The sequence below is a fragment of the Neltuma alba genome, unplaced genomic scaffold (assembly GCF_004799145.2).
Source record: "Neltuma alba isolate B1F8T4 unplaced genomic scaffold, ASM479914v2 tig00006003_pilon, whole genome shotgun sequence".
Lineage (NCBI taxonomy): Eukaryota > Viridiplantae > Streptophyta > Magnoliopsida > Fabales > Fabaceae > Neltuma > Neltuma alba.
In genome coordinates, this window is record NW_021634310.1 from 153,571 (window position 1) to 159,808 (window position 6,238).

The 6,238-nt window shown below is 36.2% G+C and overlaps 1 pseudogene; it reads right to left on the minus strand.

The window, feature by feature from the left end:
* Positions 1-253: 253 nt before the first annotated feature.
* LOC114749256 (ERAD-associated E3 ubiquitin-protein ligase HRD1B-like) lies at positions 254-5,934 on the minus strand (annotated as a pseudogene).
* Positions 5,935-6,238: the final 304 nt, after the last annotated feature.

Sequence of the window (6,238 nt, forward strand, 5' to 3'; positions counted from 1 at the left end):
TACAGTATACACAATAAATATAAAATAAAAATTACCTCGATTCGTGTGAAAACACTTTCAAAAAGTGCTAATAGGGTTTGCCAAACAACCCGTAAAAAGAGCTTATGTTAATTGACCTAATAGCCGCCTGAAGAAAACAAAGTCAAAAAGTACCCCATCTGATTTTATGGCCACATCTTAGCAATAAATTACCATGAAAATGCCAACAACAAAAAATTCCCATGATGAACCCGATGACATTCGGTAATATTTAATACTAGATATTCACCATAAAAATTATTACGCAAGATAACAAAAGCCTGCCAGACACAAATCAATTTTAAGAGGCACTAGGCATTAATAAGATTAATATAACAAAGAACAGGCCTTGAACAGTCTCAAATTGATGATGCGACCTACAATGCTGTAATTTCTGTACTCTACTTTTCCTATATCTACATTTGGAAGTCTCCTCATTATACAGCCAGAAAAATAAGCAAGCAGTTTATAAACTGCTGCCTTGAATATCAGAAATGGATGAAGAGGAAGCAACCTGCTTGTCTTTGCCACTTGATGATGTCCTGCCCCCATTCACATTTTCCTCATCACATGCCTTCCGCAGAATCTGGAGCTGATTTTGCAGAATCTATTTTAATTTCACCCCAAAAAAATTAATTGTACGAGTTAGATTTCAATCTTCATTCTCGGATTATGTAATGCAAACAAATTAAATACCCAGACCAAGCACTCTAGGTATTACTTCAATACTTCTAGCTCAAAATATAAACATCAAATAATTAACTTAAGCAATATGAAAAGTAGGTTAAAATTAGTTAAATACAATATATCTGTAAAAGAAACGTAACTTATTTTCCTAAAACACCCTTAGGTGAGGATGGGGGGGATCAGTGAAGAAAGAGATGAAAGAAAATAAGTGGAAAAAAGATGAGACATATAATTAATTAGAAATAAAAATGGAAAAAAATGCATTAAATGATTCAACAGACCCTTTCAAAGAACATAGGCACGTACCTACATATTATGCATACGGGACCCATCAGTTTCCGAAAACTCTTCAATTTTCACAAATCCAGAATAAATTAATGTGGACGTTTACCAACATGCCATCAAGAATCGTGTTTCATTGTTTAGAGTTCCAAAGTCTGATACACTGGAATGCTATACACTAATTTTATATGTGCACGTGATATGGCACATTCTTACAGAAAACTGATTGTGAGAAAATAGTTATAATGTCAGCAATGTCAATGACTAGAGGCCTGGGGCTAGGAAAAGCCACAGTGTAACTACTCATTTGATGGCAACCATAATCACCAAACTTGACCACTTTGCAAAAGCTCACTAAGATGACATGTCACAGCTATTAGTTGGCAGGGCAGTGACAAACCAGTTAACATAAAGAAGTTCAACGCAATCATACCTCAATCTGGCGTCTTTGAGCTTCCAGCAGAGACTTTGGCGTATTTGGATCAGATCCAGATCCCTCCCCATAATTCTCATTTGCTACATGTGTTAGACAAGGGGGAAAAAGAAACGGTCCCATTGGATGAAAGGAAACATTCACTGGTCCACCAGGGATGAGAAACTGCCGTTGTGTTTGTTCATTTTCTACATTAAATTCAGCATTAGTAGATTCAGCAGCCGGTCTTTGAACAGGAGGATAAACAGTGTATCCAGGCGCGCTGCAAAGGAGAACAAACCCTGTTAATTGACTATTTTAATAGGCTGTAAGCAATTGATGTTATCAGTTTTGCAGTGCACCTTAAACACAAGAATTGGAACTTGAAATTGATAGTTACCTCATTAATCAAATTGACTCGCGTTTTATTGACCAGATTTGAATGGAAATACAGCATTTAAAGATAGTTTGAGTTTTGAGATAATAGAATACTTCAGATTGTATAGCTGACGCTTTTAACCTTCAAAACCAAAGAAATTTTCCATACCAAAATAATACAAAATTAACTAGCTTCTATTCATGCTTTTGCAGCTGAAGCAAGGGTAAAGGATTTCAAAATTCAAGATATTGCCAAAATGCCTGTCATTGTAGTAAGATTAGGTAAACAATGTTCCAACTGCATTTCAAAATTACTAGAATGTCTTAAACTTTAGGAATAACACGTGTGAATCAGATTCCATGTATAAGACTACGATCTGGAAAAATGGGGGAAAATAGAAAAAATTAGACCTTTGTCTTGATTCAACGAATAGCCCCTCGACCATCTTTTACAAACATACAAGACTCTTGCCTCAGTTTATTGGTCCTTTACACTAGAACAGATTAATAGAATATAACATGTATGTATAAAATATTATTTTCCCACTGCTAAAATTTTAAAATAAAGACCACCCTGGCACACAATATGTTTTCGTTTAAATCCTTCGTTCATGGATCAGTCTGTTTAAGTGTGTGTGGTGCATGTCTCTGTGAGTATGTGTGTTAAGAAAGGTGGCGGGCAAATCAATGATATTTAAATTGGTTAACGGGACAAGGAAAAAATTAACATGGTGAAAGGAAAGAGATATTGCCATACCATACTAAAGAAGTTGCCGAGGGGTATACATAAGACTTCTCGTACATTGAAGCAGCAGCAGCTGCAGCTTGGAGTCTAGCTTGATGACGACTCAAATTATCAGTAGCTGCCCCACTGCCACCTTCAGCTTGGGCTGAGCTTCCAGTACTTGTTCCTGCTCCTGCTCCTGCTCCTGCTCCTGTTCCATGTTACAATAATCCACCCTACATCATGTCAGCACTATCTAAAGCTGCAATCTTCACCTTATTCATATTATTTTATAAATACTTAAACAGGTTGTGTTAAACTCAAAACGACACCATATTAGACAAAAAGCAAGAGAACGTGACAATCCCAAGAAAAAAGATAACATGGTTTCATTAAAGAGTTGAATAAATTATTTCGGTTTTCATTATACACAATACAACATCTTGTGACTCCCCAAGAAATAAAAGAAAATGGGATAGAAATGTCCTAACTCTCTAAAAAAGAGTTTGTATGGTAAAAAACAATTCAAAACTAAAATGCCTCAAAAAGGATAACATATGGTTGTTGAAGGGAAGGGGCATATCCCAAGAGGACTAGTCTGTTCATATCAAGCTATATGACCTTCACTTTTCCCATTTTCCATTTCAGTTGCTAAAGACATTATTTCATCAGAAATAATATCATTTCAATTTTGGTATACTGCAATCATTAATATGCTAACAAACTGTGCGTATAGTATTCCTCATAGGGTTACCCTGTCGATCTGACTGTGCTCCATGCTGCCCTCCAGCAGTAGTTGCCCCATTTTCAGGTGGTACAACCAAGGCTCTGCAGGTAGGGCAAGTATGTTGTCGCTCCAACCATGATCGGAGGCAATGCACATGAAAAAGATGTCCACATATAAGTTTCTTGGCTGTAGTCATCTCTTCACGACAGATAATACATGTAGCATCGCTTCTGCATGGCCATTTTAACAATTACTACTATTGTATAAGCTTAACTAAAAAACTAACAAGTAACATGTTGAGTTAACAACTTACGAATTAAGCTCTTCGGGGGTTGCATCAGGAAACCGATCATTCATATTTGATGTAATCTTACGGTAACGTACGTAGTCAGCGACACGAACTCTGAAGTTCCTAAATGTCTCATACAGCTCCCGTATTAAGTGCAAAGGCACACCATAATTTCTATCAAAACCAACTTGAGTTTAGTAAGTGAAAAAATAGCCACGTGTAGACTAAACATGCAGTAAAATCAAAATCAAAACATGACAAACAAGTAAACCAAAACCTGGACAAACTATTTTAAAACAACATTCACTACTGAATAAAAGAAAGCAGCAGAAGTAATTAAAAAAAAAAAAACGGTAGAAGGTGACTGGTGACCATCAACTTATTGAATTTAATATCTTTGAACAAATGGTAAAGCAATAAGATAACCGCGAAGTTCCATGACATACGCAGCGAGCATATGTTTAATTAATGTTATAATTAGTTAAGTAAATTAGACAGACCGTTCCACGGCTATGTTCAAACTATCTGAACAGGAGATGACATAAACAAGTTACTAGAAAATAGTGGGGCACCAATGAGGAAGTTATTATTAAAGAAAATACTCGGTGCAATTGCAACCCAATCTGGAACTGAAGCTGCCTAATACGACATTTTAAAGGACTAGCCTAATTTAAAAAAATGACAAAATATGTTTCTCTCACCCATTAATTTCCAACTAATAATTTAAAGAGGGCCTGTGCTGCACAAAAATTCCAGCAGCTTGTTTGTCTAATTCCAGGTATGATTTACCTTCAAATTCCAATTCTTGAACCCACATTCAAATTTTTGAACCAAAATGTTAACAATCAATTTCAAGGTTAAAAATTTTAAGCTGGCAGGGTCCTCCGAGTAGATACTCTGGGAAGATTCTTATTCTTCCCAAGAATTACAAATGTAAATTTAACCTTAATAATGCCCTATCAGGCAACAAGGCCATGAAAATGTAAGTACGGTATAAGATTTCAGTCACAATGAGTTTCAAATGTTCATGTCAAAGAAACTGATCCATTAGGTATCATTATCAATTATGAAAGAAAATTTGATTCTATGTGCAATCCAATGGATGAGAGAGTTACTTTTGACGAGTGTGTCTGTGCGCATGTGGGAGGAAGGGAGGGAGGGAGGGGAGGGGAGCATATGACTTCTTTACTGCAGATGCCAGTTTAATTCACGAGGGCTACCATGCATATGCAAAATAAGAGCTGACTGATCACTTACATGAAAATTACAAGGAAGAAACACATGTACATAGACAAGTGAAGCAAATCCCTAATGAGTTCCAAGTAGAATGTAAAGACTGGTTTCTTTTCCCATTGTCCTTCCATAAGCATGTCGCTAACATAGAAAAGATATTTCACAAAAATTGACACTGTTGTTGTTGCCAGTATCATGTACCTGAGATAGAAATAGATAGTGTCAAAGATAAATCCCCAGGATAAATTATTCAAAGATTCCAAAGCACTTCCCAAACTGAATAGACAGAAATGTTAAACCAAATGTTAGCACAAATAGATTCCTAGTTGGTAAAGTGATTCATATTAATACATCCTATGACCAAAGCTAATTAAACCCAATGATTGGTTGCTTAAAACAAAATGGCTTCTAAACAAGGAAGTTAAGAATTCAACAATATTCTGGATTTCTATATATTTAAAAGGCCGAGCTGGGCTTATTAACAGCTGAAGATTGTATAGTTTTTAATCTCCATGCATCATTCTAATCTTAACACAACCAATGTAGACACAAAAAACTTTAAAAGTGATATAAAGTGAATCATTTTTCAATTCAGATTAACCATATGGCAACTGACAATGAGTTTAGGACGATTATAGAGAAGAAGGCTTACTCAAAAGCAAAAAAGAGGGAAACTGAAGCCTGCCATGATTGTATCAATGCTTCATGGAACTATATAAAAAGAGTCCATCCAGAAGAAGGAGAAAACCCATAAAAGACACAATTCGAATGTGAGACAACAAGGGCACTGTGGGAGTGGTCTCAATATATTCAACTCTTTTCTGAGCCAACCAATGTAAAAGCTTTGATCAACAACAGTGCCGTGACCATAGCAGGAATGTAACAGAGAAATCCTGCCTAAAGATGGTGATGGCAAAGAGAATTTCCATAACCTCCCTCCATGATTGCTCATTAAGCCTTTCAACCTCTGCCTCTCGCAGTGTGCCAAGGAAGACCCTCTTTGTTAATTGCCATAAAAAGACACATAATTACCAGACCCATGTTGAGAAGAAGTACCAAGCTGATCTTGGAAGTAGACAGAAAACCATTGCTGGATAAAACTGACCTCTGCTGTTGAATGCATGATATGTAACAGCTAGAGCTGCAACGAAACTAAGCCCCGCATATGTCTGTAGCCTCATCATTTGCTCTACACAGAGAAAAAGCAGCCATTTAATCAACATCTGGAAATCAATATACAAAGAAGTCCTAACTCACATAAAACGGTTATCTTTCAGGCACACTTATATTTAAAGGGCAAGGATGTTTGCGTTGTCAACAACCACTAACTCCCAAAAAAGAACGCATTAAGATACGAAATAAATCAAATTGATCCTCTCTTCTTCTCCCTCAACTACACCAATGTCATTAGTACTTGAGCAACCAAAAAATCCGGAAGCTGATAAGTAAAATAACCCATTAAATTTAAAAAGAAAGATGATGACAACA